The sequence below is a fragment of the Schistocerca americana genome, chromosome X (assembly GCF_021461395.2).
Source record: "Schistocerca americana isolate TAMUIC-IGC-003095 chromosome X, iqSchAmer2.1, whole genome shotgun sequence".
In the NCBI taxonomy this organism is placed as follows: Eukaryota; Metazoa; Arthropoda; class Insecta; order Orthoptera; family Acrididae; genus Schistocerca; species Schistocerca americana.
The window spans coordinates 595,817,944-595,844,250 of NC_060130.1; positions in this window are offsets into that span (position 1 = coordinate 595,817,944).

Sequence of the window (26,307 nt, forward strand, 5' to 3'; positions counted from 1 at the left end):
ACATTTTGTCACTGAGAAACATCGCCTCTGTGTTTTATTTCTACCAATCTGTGTTATGTGGGAGCCGCATAGTTTACACCATGTGATGTTCAACTTTCTGTGAGAGCCAATGGATTGAAATGTGTTAATGTCGGTTTAGCACGTGACACAGACCTCAAAGTTATGGTAAAAAAACAAAGTGTATTGCGGTGAACAAAACTGTAGTCATACACCGCTTAGATGTGTTACAGCTGAAGAAACGATGTATTAAATTGCTTATAAAAGAACAATGTTATTTCATATGTCTGAAATGTTTGTAATGCACACGTGCATGACCGTTTATTTACAGACACTGATTGGAATGCAAGATATGCTCTCAGATCGTTTAATTTGTCCATCAAACTGAAACAATTTAGCATAAATGTTTTTCTTTGGAGGTTAAATTCTTGCTTTTTTCTTTACTCTGTTGACGGTTTCGAAACAACGGGACATTCTGCGGTGATCAGTAGTATTTGCAGCATAATGGTGGACTGTAATCGGCGGTAGTGCTGTAGTTTGTTTTTTACTTCGTTGGTGTTTGAAAATAACGAGACGCAAATTGTATCCTGCAGTAGAACCTAAAAAATATACCGATTTTGCTTGTAAAACTAAAAGAAAATGACCTGCGCCTATTTTCATGGAAAGGGGACATTTATTATCAACGCCACTGTGTTTTCCTCTATAATAGATTCTCGGTTATAAGAGATGTATTGACCTTAAGTACAATAGTTACATTGAAGTGTTTACACATTCGAAACGGCAGGCACTTGTGGGGGTGGTGTGGGTACAGTCCACTGTGTGTGAAATCGCCAATGCACCTGTGCCCTGACCAACAGGTGGTACGTGGGGTGGGGTGGTGCCGCTACATTTTAGACGAACAAACAAGGTGCTCTTGGGTGATCCTCACTTATCTCATGTTGTTTAGTTGGCTGTACATCATTTTGTGTTGGCGAAGGGCTGATGCTTGGACCGTTGCCACAAGGCAGGCTGGGTGCCGCTCATCTGCTGGCAGAAGGGCAATAGGCCGCACAAAAACCGCGTGGTGCTTGGCAGCAGTTGACTGTTTGAAAAGGACTGTGTCCCCATCACAGGTGGGAGGTGGGAAGGAGGGCGGGCTTAGGACGAAGGAATCTATGAGTGCCTATAATTTCGATAGCTCCTGGCAATACATCAAGGAGAACCTACGTTCAACTGCCACCCCTCTGCAATCTTTTGAGACGCTGTTTTTCCCCAGTACATGTGTTGTATTATGACCCATTGATTACGAGTGCTTTTTTTACGACAATTTCGATGGGTAATTATAGCAGTTAACCATTTTCCATCAGTTACCTGGGCTGCAAGGTGATTGTCAAGCAGGCATATGTAGCTAACTCTGACGTCAAATTACGATAGATACAGTCCTCAGCTGTATTCTTACGAGTAATACACTTATTAAACTCCTCTCTGTCCAACACCAGCATCTCATTAGTTGAACACAATTCTCGCCAAAAACAAAGATAATACCTTTCACTCTAGGCTATTTTCCTTTATGATTAATTCCTTAATGGGGACCAATATTTACTTCAGATTTCCAACCAAAATAAATAAAGTACACTAATTTAACATTCCTCTCCTTCATCTGGGCCGTTTCCATGTGTTGGGGGATGCACTTGGGCTCTCTGTTGAGAAGGTCCAGGATCCGTGTCCTGGAAAGAGCACCGCCATTTTGAATTCCTGCCAATTCCATGGTGGAAGGTGTTGGATAGGACATCAGCTCAGCCCTGGGACCCAGAAATTCCTTCCAAAGTTCGAAATTACCGCCAAAATTCGAAATTCTCGGTAAAATTCAAAATTCTCGACAACATGGTAAGTGGGGGACGAGGAGGAAATGCCAGGGACTCACATGCAGGCTAAGAAAAACACATGACGTCATCTGGGGGTTGGGGTTGGGATGGGGTGGGTGGTAGAAGTGGGCTAGGGCAATTGATCGACCAATTTAATTAATTTTCATAGCAATTTATCAAAATTATCCTCTTGCTGCCCTTACCCTTCTATTGACAGCAGCTACCGAAATATGCTAGTCGTGAAGTGTAGCCTTCTGAGATCTGTAACTAACTTGATCTGGGAGAGCATGTTTTAGTAATTTTGTTTCCTCAAGCGCAGCATAGCAGTGTGCTCCCTCTGACAGAAAAAGGTTCCTGAAATCAGCTTACCTCGAAGTGGCAACTGATGTACTGCCATCCCAATCAGCGGCCACGCGGGGTAGCCGCGCTGTCTAGCGCTTTACAACGGTTCGCCCGGCTCCCCCCGTTGGAGGTACGAGTCCTCCCTCGGTCATGGATTTGTGTGTGTTGTCCTCAGCGTAAGTTAGTTTAAGTTAGATTAAGTAGTGTGTAGGCTTAGGTATCGATGACAGCAGTTTGGTCCCATAGGAACTTACAACAAATTTCAAAACTATCCCAACTTGCTTGCCAACATAATAAGTACGTATGTGGAATTGGTTTGCAGCCTCACTGCTGCTATGTAAATTATTATGAAAGTGTCATTGTTATACAGCGTCCTACGTCCAATGATAATTTATACACATAATCATCTGTTCTGCACATTGGCAAAAAACCGTAAATGATTCTCAGTGAAACACTTACCTTGTGATTCGATAAAGTATTTGACATCGGATTTCAGTGAAATAGAGAGGGTTGGGCTAATAAAATGTTAGCCTTATCTGTTATCCGTACATTTCCCAAGAGGATACAATTAACTAATATCTTAAGTTTCTGGCCACTGTAAAAATGTCAGCAGACAAAATAATGTAATAATAACACCTTTAAAACAGCACAGTGATCGCTTTGGCAGATTATCTTACTAAACCTACAAGTTACCTCTGAGTCATCTGTGTTCCGGCGTTTTTATGTTAACCTCTTTGGGTATCCCATACCTCCCATTGACCTCCTAGTGCGCCAAATAATACGACATAAAATCTGAGATTTTGTAGACTTGCGTCTGGGTACGTTCATATTTAGGTCGCTAATCGAATCACAACACTCTATTTCTTGTATTTTCGTTCAGATGAGCGATCGTGTGTGCCACAACAGCATTTCATTTATATGATTTCTGAAAACCTGATTTTTTAAAAGCAGGCCTTATAAACATTCGTTACTTTCAATGTATTTTGTGTAATGATATACGCTTTTATGCCAACGACCTTGCCGCAGTGGTAATACCGATTCCCGTCACATCACTTGGACTGGTGACCGTCCGGTCTACCGAGCGCTGTTGGCAAATCAGCCCTTGTGAGACAAATTGAGAAGTCACCTGACTGAGAACTAATGACCCCGGTCTCGCAATCTGACAACGGCCGGGAGAGCGGAGTGCTGATCACATGCTTCTCCATATCCGCATCCAGTGATGCCCATATGCTGAGAATAACACGACGGTCGATCGGTACCGTTGGGCCTTCTGAGGCCTGTACGATCGGAGTTTAGTTTAGCTTATACGCTTTTATTCCTATTTTTCACAATGTAATACGAAATATGATAGGAATAAACTGAAATGAAAATACCTGATACATAAAACAAAAAAAACTGAAATGATAACTTACTTTAATTCGCACTTACATGTGTTGCACTCCAATTAATACCTCTGTCATGTTTTCCCTTGCCTGCTGTTTCTCAAAATTACATCGCCTCCTATTCCCTTTCTCCCCTATCTGCGCCTACGCTCTCTCTTCCTCACTCATCGAACGTATTCTCTAATTTGCATTTTCTGAACTCTACATCCTTTAACTTAGGTTTCTGCTTTTCCGTTGTAATGTTGATGTAATAATTTGTTCTGAAAGCGGTGCTGATATTCAAGACAATAAAAGCGGGTAAAAAGCTGTGAGCTATCTGGGGAAGTTAACCTTGCATTACTGAGCAGCTGTTTCATCAGGTATCCATTCTAACTTACCCATTTCCCAACCAGACTAACATTAATTATAATCTTTTAGTGCTCATCTTACGATAACCGGTCATATATATATATATATATATATATATATATATATATATATATATATAAAGACAATTTAAATAAAAGGAATATATCAGTTTATATTTGGACATTTATTTTAACATTGATCATTGTTCCGTTAAAATTTCAGCGTATTAAACTTGATTCATAACTAAACTGGTGCCTTTACGGAACACATCAAATATGGAGCCAAGATTGGGAGACTGCATACAACACTGCATTCATAAAATAACACACGAAGAACGTTGAAACATATGCAAGAAGAATTTAACCACAACCAACCGATTCAATTTTCACCTTAAGAAGTTACGTTCGTAGCGCAATCCTGTCCGTCATGAAATTACCACACACTGGCATACTAAATTCATACTAACTCTCTGTGAAATCTTCCCGAAAAGAATAGCTCAGGCCTACTTTGATGATTACACCACATGCTTCACGTGGTCAACTTGGTTTACACAAAGAGTGTAACTCCACAATAATTTTAATAATCAAAATAAATTACATCTAAACACAAATTACAAAAGAAAAACCTCGAACTGCTTACTATCGTCTTACTATTAACCTGATGGGTCAAACAATTGTATAAACACGTGGTACTGGTCTCACAAAGTACACCCCACGTGGGTTGAATATAAAGAAAAGTTGCTATATTCAAAAAATATTGTCAAGACGAGATGTTATAATCTCATGCACATTCGCATTTAAGATTGATGATCTTAGTTAGAGTTACGGATCATCCACACGTGGTTCCACTAGTGACAAAGCAACTACTGGAAGATATTCTGAACTTCACACTCGAATTACACTGCGTTGCAATTTAAGATAACATTAGATATTTTAGATCTTAACCTGAAATAAAAGTGATTAAATTTTCAGTTAGGCTGAACTTAAGAAATCCATTGTCCTATGGACTTAGCAGAGACGCGCTTAGCCGGAGATCTTACCACTTCAGACGCTCGCCACGGACCGACTGCCGTGGAGCCCTACGGAGGGTGCTTTACAGATACAAAATGGAAGTGACCAGAGAGGCAGCTTCCTATACCAACATGACAAGGGACGGACAGGACCATACCAAGAATAGAAACCACTTTGATTTTAGAAAGCGTAGCTACGTGTTCCGACGTTGGTCCTACTGTTCTCTAGCAGACAGGCTTGTCTGCTACCATCAAGCATGCAACTAGAAATACATTTGCTTATTTATCCTTTCACACAGAAGGGAAGGGGGATGACAGTATCTTATCATATACACTATATAAAAGAAAGCGCATGTAGGTTCCATATGAGACTGTGTGACATGAATTACATATAAACTGTGTTTTAAAGTGTAGTAGTGTGACAGATCGTTCTTGTTTACGTGTAAAAGTAACACGTTCCACTACTCAGTCTACTCCCAGATAGAGTCAGAAACACCAAATAAATTTAGAAGTGGAATTTACGCCGTAAATGACAACAGATTTAAGAAATTAACATGGAAGGAATCCAACAGAGACCTTTCACCGTCTATCGAAATAAATTCCCAAGATATCCTCTCAGTTTGCCTGATCTCCTTTCTTTGCTTTCCGCTTTCTTTCGAGATTGATCTTGTGAGCTTACACTTGCGATATTCTGTGAACTGTAACACTTTTAAACTCGTTTTATCTCGGTCGTTCTTACTTCACGATGCCATTCTACTATTTTCGTGAGTTCCTGACATTCACTACAGTCTTTGGCTATCAGTTTATTCCTTTGCTCTGCTGTTTGATCTACCAGCTTCCCCTCAATACTGGCTTACGCTCGTAGTTGCCTTTTTTGTGCATGTTTTATGTCTCCTGTTTAGTGCCTCTAACATTCCAACTATTCTCTTAATAGGTGTCCGAGGAAGCAATCTCTGTGATTCCTGAAATAACAACATCCCGTTCTACTCTAATTCAGGTTCATCTCTGCCAATTGTTTAGGCTCTCAGAATCTCAGCTGTACATGTACGTCAATCCTCCGCTACCTTAATTATCTGATTATCGGATACAAAAATCGCAACAAACTTCAAACAACGCTACACATAAAAAAATCTGATTGTAACATAAACACTGAGCTACGGAGGCACCTGTTACTTAAGCAATTATGTACAAGCACATGAATGATATGTGCATGTGGCTGGGAGAGATATCCCAACTTGCTAGCCGTGCGGGGTAGCGTCGCGGTCTGGGGTGTCCTGCCACAGTTCGCGCGGCTCCCCCCGTCGGAGGCTCGAGTCCTCCCTCGAGCATGGGTGTGTGTGTGTGTTGTCCTTAGCGTAAGTTAGATTAAGTAGTGTGTAGGCTTAGGTACTGATGACCTCAGCACTTTGGTCCCATAGGAACTTACAACAAATTTCAAAAATATCCCAATGATAATTTATACACATAATCATCTGTTCTACACACTGACAAAAACCGTAAACGATTTCCAGTCAAATACTTACCTTATGATTTGATAAATTATTTAACATCGGATTTCAATAAAATAGAGAGGTTTGGGCTAATAAAATGTTAGTCTTATCTATTATCCGTACATTAAGTAGTGTGTAGGCTTACGTACCGATGACCTCAGCACTTTGGTCCCGTAGGAACTTACAACAAATTTCAAAAATATCCCAATGATAATTTATACACATAATCATCTGTTCTACACACTGACAAAAACTGTAAATGATTTCCAGTCAAATACTTACCTTATGATTTGATAAATTATTTAACATCGGATTTCAATAAAATAGAGAGGTTTGGCCTAATAAAATGTTAGTCTTATCTATTATCCGTAGATTTCCGAAGAGGATACAATTAACTAATAACTGTAAAAATTTCACTAGACAAAATAGTGTATTAGTAACACTGTTAAAACAGCACAATGGTCGCTTTGGAGCGCCGTAAATAGTGTAGGATTGGTACCAGGCAGCAATGTGACCCGCTGCTGCTAACATAGGTCAAGGCACTGAAGTGGTTTGCATATGGCAGCTGATGGTATGAAGTCAGTGCAGAAAGATGGGTAGACATGAGTAGTGTAATAAAGATAGAGCTGGCACAATCCGCATTGTGCCGGACGAAGTGGCCGTGCGGTTAAAGGCGCTGCAGTCTGGAACCGCAAGATCGCTACGGTCGCAGGTTCGAATCCTGCCTCGGGCATGGATGTTTGTGATGTCCTTAGGTTAGTTAGGTTTAAGAAGTTCTAAGTTCTAGGGGACTGATGACCTCAGCAGTTGAGTCCCATAGTGCTCAGAGCCATTTGAACCATTTGAATCCGCATTGTCAAATTTATTCAAGATGACGTTTCTCCTGGGAGATCCCCCACATCCTCTCCATGAGAGTGGACGTGGCAGCGTCATAATGACGACATCACCACCCATTCCTCCCCCTCTCAGACCTCCCCTCCCCTCCCCCACTTCCCCATCGTCTCCTGCACTGTCCTTCCCCTCCCCCACCTGGAAAATCTCAGTCTGCATTGAGCCGTGGTGGGAAAGCTACTGTCTATATTTCTGAGGTTATCCTGTTGGAAATTGGCAGGAAAAGCTCACAGTGTGTTCAGTTGATAATATGTTGGCATCTAGAAGATAGGAATTTAATAACTGTATTACATGTAAATGTACAGCCAAGGACTGTGACTGTAGCTTCCTACTTGATGGTTGCAATGAAATGATAATGAAGGACTATAAAAAGAATACTTTTTGACAAATAATGATAATGCAGTAGGATGGGCTGGAGACATATTCTCCAACTGCTACAGATTTTTGCTGGTGCTTGAACTGCCAACTCCCTTCTTTGAAATGGCCAGTCAGCCTGCCTGCAGCCAAACAGAAATTGGCAGGAACCAATGGTAACCCTGCATCCGGTCATGTGATCATAACATTGGCGATATAAGGTGAACATGGAAGCTCACCAGCTTCAGTCAGTGAAAGGACCAAGAGGTATCAACAGCAGCAGCGGTCGAGATCGTCCTGCACGTCCCAGCAGAATGGGAAGACGCAAATGAGTAAGTACTCATTACATATCTTCCTTTCTGCTTCTTTGTAGTAACTAGCACTATTATTAACGCACGTAACAGCTCTATTTTGTTAAACAGCTTAGGTGACCTTCATCATGTTGGGAACTGCAGCAGCAGCAACAGCGGAATCCGGCTTGTTGGGATCCGTGCAAGTGGCAGTGACCTCTGGCTTGCTGGGACCTGCAGTAGCAGCGGCGACGACCTCCAGAACATGGGATTCTGTAGCCCAACTGACAAGCATGTTGGAGCAGGAAACCCTGCTTGTGGATTTGTGTAGTGAAGACACCTAGCCAGTCCCTGATTCTCAGAGGAATTGTGCTGGGGGCCTTACGCCACAGTACTGGTCTGCAACTTATGCACCATCCCAGAACATTTCAGTGTTACTGCAAGGATAGAGCGTTGATTTGCTGGATGTGTAGCTACTGGTTCCTCCCAGTGCTCTAACGCTAATCAGTTCCACTTATAATATAACAGCTTGCAGTTCAAAGCGCTTATATGTTGGTATAGAAGCATCAGTGCACAGTGACTGGCGCATTGTGTTAGAGATTGAAAAAGCATCGAGATGCGTTAAAGTGCGGTTTACGGAGTTGGAGCTGGATGTCCTGCGTCATGCAGAACCCTACATCAAACAACAGATGATCTCTGAGTATTGTCCATCTCGTTCACCCCCAGACATTTACTTTGGTGGCCTGACATTATCTATAATATTACTGTATGATGGCGCTGCATTCATGGTGAAATCTGGAGACCGAGCCATTCATCTGCAACACTCCAATGTTACCAATCTTATGTTGGAAGTAGTTGCCTTGAGGCCAAACTGATTTAAAGACACTGTGAACTATATCTGTACGTATAGTGTGCATGTGAACGATTTAGAACACTGCATCAATATGGCGCTGAAAGAAGAAGCTAAAGGAACATCCATCAGTTTGAGTGAATTATGAGATGAATTCTGCACAGACAATAAAACTTTATTTGCTAAATTCTGTACAGGTGTGAACATAAATAAAGGACAAATTTATTTTTTCTGATGTAGTGCACCCAGTGTATGACTGTTGCATAAAATATGTATATTACCACAAACTGTGTCTTATTTTGTTCGTATCTCTCATAATAATTTTACTGTTACCAGTATTTTCTCAGAGATGTCTAGAATACTGCAGCAATATCAATCTGTCGGAACCACCTGTTCACACCTGTCAGCATCTTCATCCAGTATTAAACGGATTGATAGACCAAACTTTCATGTGTACATACACCCTGTGGGCATTGCAGCTCAGATACACACATATATTTTTTATAAAAGCCCATTGCACACCAAAACCTGATGTAGTCGGTATCATGACGGAGTGGGCGAAGCATCCTCGATACAGAGACTGTATTGCAAGTGACTGGTCTTGTGATGGAGCGGAAGAAGGCCAGCAGAAGAAGAAGAATGAGATACTCGCTTCTGATGAATATACAGGTACTAATTGTAGGTACAACCACCCGCGCCAAGACTAATCATCTGTTGTCACTGCTAACACATCAAGAAGGAGTCCGCTTTCAGCAAGTATGTGTATTAAAAAAAAAAAAAAAACGCTGTTTCAGCCCAAGAACCACCTGCTGCAAAAGATACTGCAAGGTGTCGATGGTGTAATATACATCACATTCACTCACAGCAGTGAAATACCTCTACCAGAAAAGGTAAAGCCAGACACCTTGTTCACGTTTGAGGATGTTGCTGGGGAAAGACAGGATCACATTCTGTGATATTTCTATTTTGGTCGCCATATGGATATTGATATATTTTATATGAGTCAAACATATTGCAGAATCCCAAATCAGTTGGTGAGAGCTAATGCAAACCTCATTATAGCCTTCAAGCAAGACAATTTGTATTTAAAGCACATTTAATAAGCTCATGCTGGAATTGAATGTCATTCAATGAATTTGTAAAGATATGTGGAGGTTGCTGGAATCATACACAGTACTGGTTTCTTGTTACTGGTAAAACAAAAAAACTGAATGATGGTACCTACTTCCAGGAAAGAGATGGGTACATTATATATATCGTAGCATGGAGATGGGTACATTATACTGTATATATCGTACCTTGGACAAGTCTGCCCACTTTACAGGGACTCCACCTGAGAGGCTGGGTATACAGTGATACAGAATTCGTCTACACACAGATAGAAAATTTCAGCTTCTTGCCCAAACACAAAGTTGAGGATCTAGAGATGTGTATCCAGACCATTCTGAGACTGATCAACGAATTAGATGCTGGGGTTACTCTGCTTGTAAAAAACGTAAACGATTTAACTGTAAATACTGACAGAATTGGACGGAATGTGTATAAGGTGCACCCTGCGAAGGAGACCGCTTAGTGTCTGGAACCGCGAGACCGCTACGGTCGCAGGTTCGAATCCTGCCTCGGGCATGGATGTGTGTGATGTCCTTAGGTTAGTTAGGTTTAACTAGTTCTAAGTTCTAGGGGACTAATGACCTCAGCAGTTGAGTCCCATAGTGCTCAGAGCCATTTTTGAGACCGCTTAGTATATAACCAGATGTCGACTAAGCATAAGGTCATCACATCATGAGAGGCTGTTAGAGAGAAGTTACGACTGCTAGGGTTAGGACATTTGGATCGAGAGGAGACACTGACAGAAACCATTAAACTAGCCATTGAATCTCTTGATGAACTCTTAGCGAAATTACACAACGACGACCGACAGCGTCGCTGATTTCGTTAACAGTCATAGCGATGCTAGAACATACCAAACATTTGGCATCAATGGTGAAAAACCATTTATGATGGGTACATCTCCTAAAAGTTTAAAAGAAAAAACAGTACAGATAGGTGATAGGAAATTTCAAAGAACACCTGATCTAATGAACTTCATTTTCCTAAACCCCACAAAAGATGTACATTATTCACCCAAAGATCTGGAGATGTAAGGTGGCATACTGCAACTGACTGGTGTGCTTAGGAAACTGCGAAACCAGCATAGTGTGAAATACTGGACCATAATGAAGCCTAAATTAGATGTTTGATGTAGCACTGGTTATGGTATTGAGATCAAACATAAGAAAGTCAGCAATTGATCCCAATGAGGCAATGGATCGACTACGACTGCTCATGGCATCAGCTGCTGGTGGTAATAGTGCTCATTCGAATGAGGTTGTTTCAATAATTTCCGAGGTTAGAGTGTGATAACCAGTTAAAACAAAAACTGGAAGAGATGTCACAGAAGTTTTTGAGCGTTTGTTGCAGACAGGGACGAAATGACAACTGGACAACCTGCAGATTGGTCAAAGTGTAGAGTTTTACAGTATGCATATCAAGACCGTGATGCAGGGGTATGGATTACTTCACTGCTCAACATTCACCCAACTGAGGGTGGGTATTGTGGGATGTCTGAACAGAATAATAAAAGTTGAAATGTGGATGCATTTTAATCATCGCAGTTCATACAAATGGACGGATATCCTCCCAGAAATAATGTTTCAGTATAATCTAACCAAACGTAACACAATAAAAATGAGACCAGTCGATGTCCATGATAGTATTGCATTAATATGTTGGATGCACATGAACAGAAATTTATTAATGTGTGTGATTTGGTGTGTATCTCAAAACACAAGACACCATTTGAGAAGTTATACCTCCCAAACTGGTGGAGTGAGATATTCACAGTTTCCAGAGTGCAGAGAATAAATCACAGAACCTATATCTTAAGGAATAGCAGTGGCACTGAAATTTCTGTATGCTTTAACTCAGAGGAATTGCAGAACAGCTGAGGACCACATGTGTTACCCATAGAGTGTGTCATGAGGCGTTGAGGGGAACAGATAACCAGTTAAATGGATTGGTCTTCCAGCAACACAAAACAGTCGGTTTGATGCAGACGATTTAGTATGCACAGAGTACGACCAGACCTGGTGGCCAGAGGGGTGAAGACCTATGGTCGCCAGAGCAATACTGCAGTGGGGGCTGCGGTGGCGCTGACAATGGTGCGGACAATAGGGGCAGGGGCACCTGCTGTGGTGGTGGCCTGTTTAGCTACAAACCATGTCCTAGTGGGCAAGTCATGCTGCACAGGACTGCGTTTTTATACTGTTTTCCCCTGCTCTGGCACCCATTCCACAGTGTACTGAAGGGTTGGTGGAGGGGACGCTCGCACCCTGGACAATGTTGACGTGCCAACTGTAGAGAAAGAATAACGAGACATATGTACACATGCTTTGAACTACTCTGATACTTTTCCTGTTGCTACGAAGGAAAGAAAACTGATTAAATAAAGAACAAACGCAAATTACCTATATTATCCCATATCTACAGTAACAGCACATCCCTGAAGTTGTCAGGGATCTCCTCCATCCACTCAGGCGTCTCAGCCTCAAAATGATACTGCAAATCTCCTGCTCCATCTCACTCCACTGCAACTTCTCTTCACCCAGTCCAACAGGGAGCCACCAGTCCATCTCAGCCGGCCGGAGTGGCCGAGCGGTTATAGGCGCTACAGTCTGGAACCGCGCGACCGCTCCGGTCGCAGGTTCGAATCCTACTTCTGGCATGGATGTGTGTGATGTCCTTAGGTTAGTTAGGTTTAAGAAGTTCTAAGTTCTAGGGGACTGATGACCACAGCAGTTAAGTCCCATAGTGCTCAGGGCCATTTGAACCATTTAGTCCATCTCACTGATATCGCCTACAACAACAACAATAACAACAACAATAGCATAGCGATTTAAAAACCTGTACAGCACTATGAAAAAAACTAACGAAAGAATATGTAGTTACAGGGCATCTGCGATGGGTTTAGTGGGGATGATGTAGCACCCCTCTTGATCTCCTTGAAGTCACCTACAGTATTAAGAACACAACGATTTAAAAAACACGTAGACAGAGATGACACAAAAGCACAAAAATACAACACTATGACAGAATGTTTAACGGGAATATATACTTACATGACAGCTGTGTTGGTGGAATTTCCGCTGGAGGCTGCTCACACTCGCTAGCCTGCTCGCCAACAGTCTTTATAGCCGTGAGCATACACACTGTAACAACAACAGACGGAATTTGCAACTTTTCAAACGAAAATATCCTACAAAATTGGAAGTTTGACGAAACGTTTTTAAACAAACTTGCTACGAAACTTTTTTAATGAAAATATGCTACGAAAATTCTGCTGTGGTGGCTGAATCACAGCTCGACGCTACTCGGACCCGTTAGCTTGCTGGTGCTTTTGCTGTTGTCTTTCAGACTGCAACTGTTGGTGAAGCTCGCCCAACATTCCAGGGACATACATTGCAACAAGAACATGAAATGGAAATTTTTTCTAGTGAAAATATACTTCGAAATTTGACGAGACTTTTTTTAAACAAGCTTGCTACGAAACGTCTTTTTAACGGAATATACTATGAAATCTGAACACGCGTCACGAAAAAACTAAAATATACTACGAAAATATGTACTTACCTGGTAATTCTCACTCTCCTGAGTGCTTGGGGCGATGGCCACTGGCACTGCTTCTGCTGTTGGCTGACCGCTTTATCTTGCAATCACTAACTAATAAAGACCGACGGTTAGCGCACAAACAAGGAGACAAGGGATCTGACACAATCACGGATGACGAGGAAGACTAGTGGGTGATGGTAGTAATAAGTTCACTGATTCAACATTATCTGATAAGAATGCAATTTTCTGGGGGAGAACACTTTGATCTAAGGTCCTGAGGTGTAGGTGTTACAACAGGAAGTAACCACTTGAGAGAGAGCAGAGGTAGTTTAGTGTAAATTTCATGGGTATCGAATATCAAAGGACGCCGCCTTCCAGTCCATAGTTCCTTGACTGCGAGATCAAAGGGAACCATCGACCAGCGGTTGCCGACGGGCGGGCAGATACCAAAAATTTATCTTAACCTGCTGTCGTTGGGACAGGTCCCAGTGGTGGCGATGGCGCATGCAGTGCCCTACGAGCGGCTGATTAAAGAAGTAACCAGTATTCTGGATGATGCGGTGACAGAAGCGGACGCGTTTTGCAGCATGGCAGTGAGCACTCAGCACTTACGTGGATTAGGGGCAGTGCATGGAGGAGGGTACGTGTGTTCTGAAACGTCGGTGCATACAAGACCTCGGATATGTTCAGAGCTATGATCTATTTGTGGCGAGTGTTTACTTTTCGAAATTTAACTACTTGATTTGCAAAATGTAAGTCTGTGTGTTTTTATACCTGTACAGTGAAGTTCTTACATCTGTAGCAAGGAATGTGTTACTAGAACAAGCACTTTCTTCGTCTTTGAAATTTTTCGAATTTTTTTCTATGTGTAGTTCAAATATTTTCGCCATACGTGGTGACTTAAAATCAGAGCATTTACAAAGTGTTTTTTCGATGTGTAGGTGAGATTATGATTTTGTTAAGGTACCGGTTTTTGAGCATTTTTCTATTTTTGGGTCACTGCTTTTTCACGAGACCGTTTTTCTATCATCCTGCCAATTTAAAGCAGTTGCGTTTATTTGAATATCAAGCAGCAAGGCTACAAGGTAATTTTCAGTTCAGTTTCACCATCAAAAATGAAGAAAAATCTTCCAACAGCGCCTGTGGGACAATTTCCATCCAATTTCAAGTGGTATTGTCGGCTAGAGCATACAGCAAGGTGAACATATTCACATACGTGATTGAAAGGGGAACAAAATCTATTTCAGGCATCCTCAGTTGAGCCCCCATACAATGCAAGCACCTCTGGTTCATTCAGGCTGTGCTAGTGGAAGAGGAAAAAGTTGTCTCCTGCACCAGGGATTGACCAGCCATTTCAAAAAAACATGAACAGCGCCAGCACAGGCAGTAGTCTCCATGAGTTGCAAAATGCATCTTCAATCCATTCCACTGCATAAACATTATTTGCTGAAAAGTATTCCACCTATTCCCATACATTATCATTCTTTTCCTCATGTAGGAGACTGTGGACTCAGTCCTCTGCTGTATACCTACAGCTAAGACATCAACTAAACACATTTTTAAGCATTTCTCACTAATTTACAAAAGGGAAACCTCAAAAATAAAGACAGTACATTCCGCACCAACAGCTCAATGTAGATTGAGCTTTTCCCGCCATTTGACAAATGGGTGAGAGGAGGGGAAGTGGGGAACGGGGAGGAGTGGCGATGATCAATGCGATGTTGCCACATCTTCCCCCAATGGCGAGGATGTGAGGGACAGCAGGGAGAGCCGCAATCATGAATAAACTAGTAAACAAAGGAGACTGTGCCAGCTCTCTCTTTATTTCACTACTGGTGTGACAGAATGGCAGAAAATAGCCATGATATTTTGACTTACCCTTACCACCAGGAGTGGAGTTGCCTGATTTTTTGGTGTATCGGCGTGGACTGTCCAATGTGTCTACATGGAATAATGCAGCCATCTGAAACGATTTCAGAACATTGATTGTCAAAACATCCTAACTTATAGGGACCAGAGGCGAGAGAATAGTTGCTGTCAGTGCGTGCAGGTCCATCCCAATCAATTTCTAAACTAATTTTGTGAAGAGAACTGCATTCAATGGACGTTTGGCTGCCTCACAAAAGGCTCATGTACAGAGTCGAAAAAAAAAAAACTGCCATTTTCAACAGGTCAAACTACACACAGAAACAGACTTCAGCTGACTGGAGGCGTGTAGTGGTACGACGAGTTGCGGTTCTTCTTCTTTTCAAACAATACAAGGAGTCAGGTGCACCAACAGCTCAATGAGGTGTTAATCCTGCAGTTTGTAGAGGGTGCAGTGAAGATGGAGGCTGTTTTTTAACGCTTTGGGATATTTTTCGTGCTATGAGTTAGGCCCACTCATTCAGGTTACTGGGAATGTGGAACAAGATATTTATTTCAACATTCTCAGTGACCAAATCATGGCGTTTCAAAATGTTCAAATGTGTGTGAAATCTTATGGGACTTAACTGCTAAGGTCATCAGTCCCTAAGCTCACACACAACTAAACCAAAATTATGCTAAGGACAAACACACACGCCCATGACCGAGGGAGGACTCGAACCTCCACCAGGACCAGCCGCACAGTCCAAGATTGCAGCGCCTCAGACCGCTACGCTAATCCCGTGCGGCCATGGCGTTTCTTCCGTATCTTCATAATGAGCATGCAGTGAACGCTCCTGTCTTTCAAGATGGCAACTGCCACCACACGGGTACACATGTATGTTCCCAATTTGATGCATACATGGGCTCACTATAGCCTCTCGTCTACGCCGCTAAACCAACCGATTTTAACCCCTTAGAAAGACCATTATGAACACTGGGCAAACTGTAGCAATCAGCATCACGACAGTTTGGTAATTATTAATTATTAATGCGTGGTTTCAGTTGGATATGGCATGCCTGAAGACACTTGCAGACTCCCTTCCTCCTGACTGAGGTCGTTATTAAGACTAGAGGTGGTATTACACGCTATTAGTCTGAAGTCTCCTGAGGGTAAGTAATTTTTTGTGTGGTGTACTTATACAGAGTAACATAATGAATCACAAGGTTGTACAGAGGGCAGAAAGTAACTAGGACAGAAATTTCAATTAAAATTCTAAATTAATTGTTTATATTTTTGGTAGATACAAAAAGGAGCCTCATTAATATAATAATTAGACTAATCATTGTTACAAAATCAAATACATAAGGCCAGCTGTGAAGATTCTATTGTGTCGAGGTGCTTGACGTGGGTGGTTCAAATGGCTCTAAGCGCTATGGGACTTAACATCTGAAGCTATCAGTCCCCTAGACTTAGAACTACTTAAACTTAACTAACATCACACACATCCACGCCAGAGGCAGGATTAGAAACTGCGACAGTAGCAGCAGCGCGGTTCCGGACTGAAGCGCGTAGAACCGCTCGGCCACAGCGGCCGGCGACGTGGGTGGATAGAGTTTGTAAATGTATCAGACAACGCATTGAAAAATTCATTTCAGCTTCGATATGATGCGAAGGCGTTGACGTACGGCTACATTTGGCAGCGGCGGTGGGGAACTGTCTTAAATTGGGTAAGTGAACTTGTATGATGTCGGTCACGGCGGAGGTTCGAGTCCTCCCTCAGGCATGGGAGTGTGTGTGTTTGTCCTTAAGATAATTTAGGTTAAGTAGTGTGTAAGCTTAAGGACTGATGACCTTAGCAGTTAAGTCCCATAAGATTTCACACACATTTGAATATTTTGTATGATGTCTATGCATACTCGTTACACAATCTGACACTTCAACGATATTTGTTAACTTATTATTTTTTTTATTTTTTTCTGCCTTCATTCTCTGTGACGTGTAACTTCATTGCACCTGTAACATCTTTTTTTCTTTACTAACTCTCATTTTCGAATTAGTTGTAAGCTTTTAACAATACAGAAATTTAGGAAATAATTCTAATTCCCATGGATCAATTATTGAACTAAGTACCTCCTTTAGAATTATAAATCTATGCTCCTACTATGTTTACCCGTTTTCTGTTTTATGAACCCAGATGGCCCTAATTTTATTTTCAGCATTAAATACGACTTTTCCACTGAATTTTTTTTCGGCGAGTAGTGTCCTCCTGAAAATTTTTGAGTAGTATTAAAAGGTTCAAGAAGTCTGTCTCTGTATGGCATTTTTACGAAACTAAGTTATTTGTGAGCCTGAAAATACTTTCTAGCACTTGATGTTATCCACTGGTTTTGTTAGACGTTTGTATGTCTTTTTTGGCTGTTGCTTATAGGGTTGCTTTGATGAGCTCGGGTAAACTAAATCAGTCAAATACTTCAACTTGTACCAATTTGTAAGTTTTACATACAAGAAGTGGGAAACTCAGCTTACCCTACTCTCACCTAATGTACTGCGAACCATGGATGAAGGACAACAGGCAGATTCCATATTCCTAGATTTCCGGAAAGCGTATGACATGGTGCCCCACTGCAGGCTGTTAATGTAATAGGTTCCCAGATGTGTCAGTGGCTCGAAGATTTCTGAAGTAATGGAATCCAATACGTTGTTCTCGACGGCGAATGTTCATCAGAGACAAAGGTATCGTCAGGAGTGCCTCAGGGAAGTGTGATAGAACTGCTCTAATTCTCGATATACATAAATGGCCTGACGGACAGGGTGAGCCGCAATTTGCAGATGTTTCCTGATGATGCTGTGGTGTACAGAAAGATGTTATCGTCGAGTGGCTGCAGGAGCATACAAGATGACTCAAATAATATATGTAGTTAGGATGATGATTTGCAGCTTGCTCTAGACGGAGAAAAATGTACCGGCAGGTAAAGTCAGATGAGTGGGAAAAACAATCCATATGGTATATGCATATCTGCTCCGCAATTGTTTGGCGTCACCAGTTAGAACATCAGTTACTGAACTGATCTTCTTCAGGCCAATCATATCCTTCGGTATAATCCTATCAAAATTTTGCATGAAATCTCTCGGATGCCAAACCTCTGCCTTCCGAGGATCAAACTTCTTATGTTTATTTAAATGTTCAAACTTATGAACTAAAAAGGCGAAAAATTAGAACAGTTTTGAACTCGCTGTTGCAAAGTCTCAACTTTGCTTCTGACTTCCAAAGTCTTACTTTCGTATGCACCTAAGCTGGTTTGCATTTCAGTCCTTGATTCGTAAATTCAGCACTAGCTAACATTTGAATTACAGCAAAGCTTGTACTTTTTTGCCGATGATACAAGTATAGCTATGACATCCAACAGAAAAGAATTAACTGATGAAATTGTAAACGATGTTTTTCAGAAAATCATTAAGTGGTTCTCTGCAAGTGGGCTCTCATTAAACTTTGACAAAACACAGCATATACAGCTCCAAGCTGTTCAAGATGAAATGGCACCATTAATAAATATAGACTTCTATCAGAAATCGGTAGCTAAGGTAGAATATTCAAAATTTCTAGGTGTATGCATTGATGAGGGGTTGAACTGGAAAAAACACACTGAAGATCTGCTGAAACGTTTGAGTTCAGCTACTTATGCTATTAGGGTCATTGCAAATTTTGGCGATAATCTCAGTAAATTAGCTTACCACGCCTATTTTCATTCTCTGCTTTCGTATAGCATCATATTCTGGGGTGACTCATCATTGAGTAAAAGAGTGTTCATTGCACAAAAGCGTGTAATCAGAATAATTGCTGGAGCTCATCCAAGATCATCCTGCAGACACTTATTTAAAGAGCTAAGAATCTTCACTGTAGCGTCACAATATATATATATTCACTTATGAAATTTGTTATTAACAATCCGAACGAATTCAAAAGTAATAGCAGTGTACAAGGCTACAGTACTAGGAGAAAGGATGATCTTCACCACTTAAGGTTAAATCTAACTTTGGCTCAGAAGGGGGTAAATTATGCTGCCACGAAAGTCTTTGGTCACTTACCTAATAGCATCAAAAGTCTGACAGATAGCCATATAGCATTTAAAAGGAAATTAAAAGAATTTCTGAATGGCAACGCCTTCTACTCATTAGAGGAATTTTTGGATATAGTAAGTGGGTAATTTCCCCACCACCCACCCAAAAAAAAATTAAGTGTCCCGTAATATTTTGTGTAATGTAACATCTTGTATAGACACCTTTTGTTAACCTGACACGTTCCGTATCATTACGAAGAGTCATATTCATGATCTATGGAACAAATACTAATCTAATCTAATCCACAACTTTAACTACTTTCACTGATTCTTATAATTTCGTCTCAATTATAGGTTCAGTATCACCACCAATTTTCTTTGCCTCGGTGTCAAACCTTTCATTTGCTTCCGTAATTTGATTTTGTACTTCTTGAATGTCATTCTGAACAGAAACCACAGCACCTACCTAACTTATCTCTTGGTCTTGCTTTTCAATTCTACTGTTAATCAGACATTTATTATCTTCATTTTCTTCTTCGGTTCCTTAATATTATCCGTCGAACGTCTTCTACCTTACTCACGTTATTAGTTAATACGATATTGCAGTGCCTGTGTTCTTCAGACGTATGATGCAATTTCCCTTCAGACAGGCACTGCGGCAACTACAGCCATTGTGAAATATGTGAAATGTATTTGCAGCTGCGAATATGGACAACCATCAAGTGTATAGTGGAATGATGACAAGGAAAATATGTGCTGGACCGGGACTAAAAACCATATGTCCATCTTATAGCGAGCGATCGCCTATCATTAGGCTATACGAGCACACACAATGGCCGGACCCAAACCTCCATGTTTTCAGCCATGAGTCTATAACCAGCACCCATACTTCCACTACAGATATTTTCGTACAGGGAAGACACTTTAGTCAAAAATCGCTTACCTGTTGTTGGCGGATAAATACGATATTGCAGAGCCTGTGTTGTTCGGAAAGACGATGCAGGCACTGCGGTCACTACAGCCATTATGAAATACATGAAATCTACTGGCAGTTGAAAATATGGATAACTATCAGCTGTATAATGGAATGACGACAATGCAAACTTGTGGCGGTATGGGACTCGAACCCGAATTCCCGCTTATCGTGAGTGATCGCCTTACCATTAGGCCATCCGAGCACACTTCACAGGCAGACACCAGTTTCCCAATGTTCTCAACCATGTCTCCACAACCTGCAGGCATACATCCATTATGTGTATTTGAATACAGGGGAGACACTTTAATTGAAAGTCGCTTGTTCGCTGTTGGTGGATAGATACAATATTGCAGTGCCTGTGTTGCTCAGAAGTACGATGCGATGTTCTTCGGATACGTATGCGTGGTTGACGACATATGGAAGTCTGGATCTGGTTATATAGCGTATGTTAGGGTAAATGTTCGCGATATGTGGGAAATCCGGATTCTAGTCCACGTCAGGTACAAATTTTCATTGTCATCATTCCATTATACAGTAAATGGTTGTCCATATTCGCCACTTCGAATACCTTTTGCATATTATTGGCAAACGTTGACATAATACCAGAGAGAGGTCATTCTAGTTCCTTTCTCGCTTACTAGAAAGATAATTCCCTAATGTCGTAAGATTATCCGTGATATTAATTTCTTCATGGCGAATATCACTATCTACCACTTCTGTTTGAATGTTAATTGTTCAATCTATCGGCATTCCTGGAACCCATATCGAATTAAAGACATCGTCTGTTTAGAACACATGAGCTGTTTCACGTCCCACTGCACTACATTCACTTAACGAGCCAGCGGCTCTGTCACTTCCGCTCGAAGTCGTAAATATGTAGCCAGACTATTCTACTGGCAGGATTTAGGCGGGACGCCGCCCAGCCTCCCAGCCAATCGATCTGACGCATAGGCTTGCTTCTCTCAGCCGCTGCCTGGCGCTCCAATTTATTTCTTCCGTTCTCGCCTGCCACCATCACGTATCAAATTTTTTTGTGGTTGTTATTAATTAAATGTTGGTAGTGTTGGTGACGTTCTTGTTTTACCAGTGCGTTAATACAACTACATATCACATCTTTCATGGTAATGGACACTGTTTTTTCACTATTCACAAACTCTTGCCTCTACACCCAGCAAATTTGATCTTTCCTACACTCAAATTTAGTGTCCTCTTCATTTTAGTTTATTCGAGAGTCATTTCGCGGCTGGGAAGCATCACGACCTTGTTACAACTTTGTCTAACGTAGCATCTAAAAGCATAACTGCGAACACAAACAACAACAATATTTGCACTTCGAACAATATACTTAACTACAATGCCATCTGTAACTAATTTTGCCCGTGTGTGTACCTGACTTAAATTTAATTGAGTATCAGACTTCTTCTGAAGCGTTTAGTAGACAAACCACTAAGTAATAGTAGTTAGCATCAAAGTATTCGATGCACTTCACTGCTCACCTTGAGTTCGGTTTTCCAGGAACATAGTAACTGCATCTTCCACTGGGGCAGGAACTGTGACGAAACTCACCTTGAGAAATTCCTCTCCAAATTTAATACTTCCATTCACTTTATGCAGTCTCCACGTTCTGAAGGAATGGATTTTAAAAGTTAAATCTGTACATTGAACTTGATACTGTTACTTAATTAGCTTTTGAGAACCAGAATGAATGTGAAAAGATATTTATTGACCACTTTTCATTACGTAACTACTTTTCAAAATTCTGTTAAAGTTAATACATGTCATTTGAATTAAAAATGCACTCCTGAAACATAAAGAAAATGGCTTAATGCAGGCGGATTTTACTTGAGTAATGTAGCAGAGTGACCCTAAAACATTCTTACACGTATTACGACTCTTTGAATTTAAGTAAACACTGCAGGTACTTCTCTAGCTTTCACAATCATCATTGCCACATTTGAACGTAAGAGTTAAGAAAAAATGAATTGTATTCTTGAAATCAAACACTAACAACCTCCATGCGTTAATGACAATGTATTTAACAAAATCAATTTTGTTTGCAGGACGAATTGAATTTTAGTCTGGCTCTCGTGTACATTAATGACAAATAAATAGTTGTAGCTTGCCTTGTTATGAGTAGTGCTGTTGAAATGTGGTGCAGATAACGATTCTGCCAAATCTTCACGTCTCTTGTTAAAATAACACGACAGTGGCCTCGCAAACGGTGCCCACATTGGGTATATTTGAAGCCAAGTTGTGCAACTACAGGAAATCCATAATCAAGCCTGGTAAATATGGCAACGGCTAGTTGTTATCAAAAATGACGCTGTGTGAATTCGAAATAATAAGGTCTTCCTGCAGTATTTTGTACTTATGTATGCAGAAAATGTAACAACTCGTGGAGAGAACCACAAAACATGCTCTTTCACAATAATTGTTTTCCAGCTATATCTACCCCACTCAGTCGCCCTACGGTAAAGTTTTTTCCATGTAAAAGGTGTTCACAAAATGGAATGGGTCGAGGCCACCTGTTGTCCGTATCTCAACACTGTCCGCCCGGCCTCCCTAAATTGCATTTTCACTTGTTGAGGAGGCCCTGCCAAATGGAAACAGCAGAGGCCAAAGCTGGGCCTTCTTCAAGCCAAACGGTGTTCTTCTTTTTAATGCCTGTGTTGCTAATTTTTTGCAATAACAAATAATACTAAGTAAAGGATGAGCTCAGACAGTTCATAAATGATTTGTTTTATCTTCTTAAATCTACAACAATGATTTATCGTTGTAATTGAAACATTGCTAATTTTAATAAATAAGCTCATCAGATCCCCTCAACACACTCCGTACATGGACACTAACACTATTCCATTACAATCATAGGTCACCATTTCTTCTCTTTATTAACTATGCCACGTACTTCGTGTCGATTTATAAATGCTTTTAGGGACAGTTTTATTCTGACCATCTTGTATTCTGATGTAATACATATGGGAAATTATAAGTCAAAACATTATAAACATCTGATTAGCAGCGTGTTGATCACGTTTGGAATACAATATAGCATTGAATCTGAGTGAGCTGGATTCGACTAGTCGTTGATTGTTTTCCGGAGATACGTGTCACCAGAAGTCATTCCGAGCCGGTGGTTTGTGGTCGGCGCCTAATAGCGTTCGAGATATGTGCTGTCGGTTTCAGATCAGGCGAATTTGGTGGCCAAGACATCACCGTGAGTACCCTATCACGCTCCTCAAACCGCTAGCCTTGTGTGACAGTGCCCATGTCTTGCGAAGTTTGTTTCGTTTACGCTGCACAAATTTCAGTACGAAGCTCTTAAACATCTTCCATACAATGCCGATCCCTCCCCGTGCGATTTCCGTATTTCTGGAACCCTCAAGAGAGACTTTCGTAGTTGTCGATTTGCTTCGGACGAAGTGGTGTACGTCTGGGTACAATCATGTTGCCGTAGGTAACCGCTAACAAGAAGGTACTGGACGTCTTGTCTCATATTGGGATACATTTATTTAACAGTTATCGCGATTACTTTTGAAATAATATAGAATTTTCTTACTTTTTTCTGTCTGTATCTGCCTCACTTTCATTTGACTGCCCCTTAAGCAATGTCAATTCATCTTGACGTCTTTGCTGAAGCAGTAGACACATAGCTTGTCTGTTTGTGTAACTTAATTCAGTAGATAATATACTGGTGGGTAAAACTTAATCACGAAAGTAAATTTCGTATGATGTGTCCCTGCAAGTAACATAGTTCGAGGGCTATTAGGAAAGTAAGTTCACATTCTTCACGAAATGGAAACCACTGTGAAATTCAAAAATGTTTTATTTGAAACAGTTAGCTAGACCTTCCATCCACTTATGTGAAGATGGCGTCTGTTCTTTGGAACATGTCCGATAGAACAGATGCCATTGGTGACCGTGCAGATCTCTAGAATGAAATTACAATTAAATCAATACCATTAGCTGCTGACAGGTATTGATGTACATCAACGGGACAGTTGAAAATTAGTACCCCGACCGGGACTCGGAGCCGGGATCTCCTGCTTACATGGCAGACTCTCTATCCATCTGAGCCACCGAGGACACAGAGGAGAGTGCGACTGCAGGGACTTATCGCCGGCACGCTCCCCGTGAGACCCACATTCTCAACTTATTGTCCACACACTAGATAACGGCAGGGGCAATACTACTGTAGTGTGTGGACTATAAGGAGATCCCGGCTTCGAGTCCCGGTCGGAGTACTCATTTTCAACTGTCCCGCTGATGTACGTTAACGCCTGTCAGCAGCTAATGGTATTGACTTAGTTGTAATTTCATTCCATCTACTTCTCTACATAGTCACCGCTCAGACTTAAACATCTGTCGTGCCGTTGTACCAACTTTCTAACGCTGTCGTCATAGAAGGCAGCCGACTGCGCTTTCTGACAAATCTCTACGCTGGTATACAGCTCGTTTTCTGTGCCAAAATGTTGTCTTCATAACCCGCAGTTGATATGAGCAGTAACGAAACTCAGTGGGAGGCAATTACGGGCTGTATTGTTGGTAATCAAACACCTCCCATCGAAAACTTTGCGGGAGCATCTTCATTGCCCCTGCAGAGTGCGGGAGAGAATTGTCTTGAAGAAGGAAATGCATGATAGTCATGTTATGTGGGCTGAATAGCTTCAGGCGAAATGTCTCACCAGACCCTCACACTTGGCGGGAGACGCTGTTTTATAGGCATCTTGAGGTGCTCACCGTGCGCTCAAAACTGAAAAGAGCGACGTGACGCAATAGACGGGCATACTAGAGACACTGCCCAACACATCTGTGCAAAGTTTAATTGGATTTTCACTGTCGTTTCCATTTCACGATCGATCGGACCTTACTTTCGGGGGAATGGCCCACGTAGAAAGAACTGCTACAGTATAGTACAGAAAATAACTGAAAGAAGTACGCAACCACACGTCCACAGTTGACACTTGTGTTAAAAGTGCACGTTACAGTGAAGTCATCGCGATCTATAACCGTTCCCTGCACTTTGCAAACGGCGGGATATGGTTGACAATTACTGTTCGTGGTGATCATACACGCTATTAAAAACCATGTTAATTTAATTAGGTGGTACGTTCCTATGAGACCAAACTGCTGAGGTCATCGGTTCCTAGGCTCACACTCTACTTAATATAACTTAAACTAATTTACGCTAAGGAAACACACACACCCATGCCCGAGGGAGGACTCGAACCTCCGACGGGGGGAGCCGCGCGAACCGTGACAAGGCGCCTTAGACCACGCGGCAACCCCGCGCTAAAAACCGTCTCTTGCCACTTGCAATGTCTAGGTGAACATTATAAATCGCAGTGGCTTCAGGACCGGAAGCTGCTGTTTGTCCCTTGCACCATCGCGACAAATGTTACTATTGTGTGAGTACTTTAACCACGTGCTGCCATTTACGCATGCGTGAGTGGACGCACTTAGGTGTGGTGATTAGCTTCTGTAAGTATATGCTCTTCTTTTCTTTCCTGCTGTGTCTGAGGCTAGGTGATGCAACACTGCTGCAATGTGTGATCAAACTGCTAGCTACTCAGCGTCATATTACAGTGCTCAGTGATTTATTTTTTGTGACCATTATGTTTCATTTTGTGAAAATGTATCTTTATATTTTATCTGAATGAATTAACTAATATTTTAGATAGAAATTCTTTCATATTTCATTTTGTACAGTTACTTAATGTCCTCAGCAAGAATCAGACAGTTAATGCGGCTGTCAGCCCATTTTCCGTTAAAATGATTCATAGGTCTACTAAGAGGTGAGATTAGCGCCGAAAGGTGTCTCTGCCCCGCATAACTTATTCTGTAGACGCGCTACTTCTGATAACAGCGCGTTGTGTTTCACACGTACTGTATTGCGCCCAGCAGTTAATGATTAGCTGTTACGATCTGCAGCTATATTTGGTACATGCATCCAGTACTTGACGTAAGAATTATGAGCGAT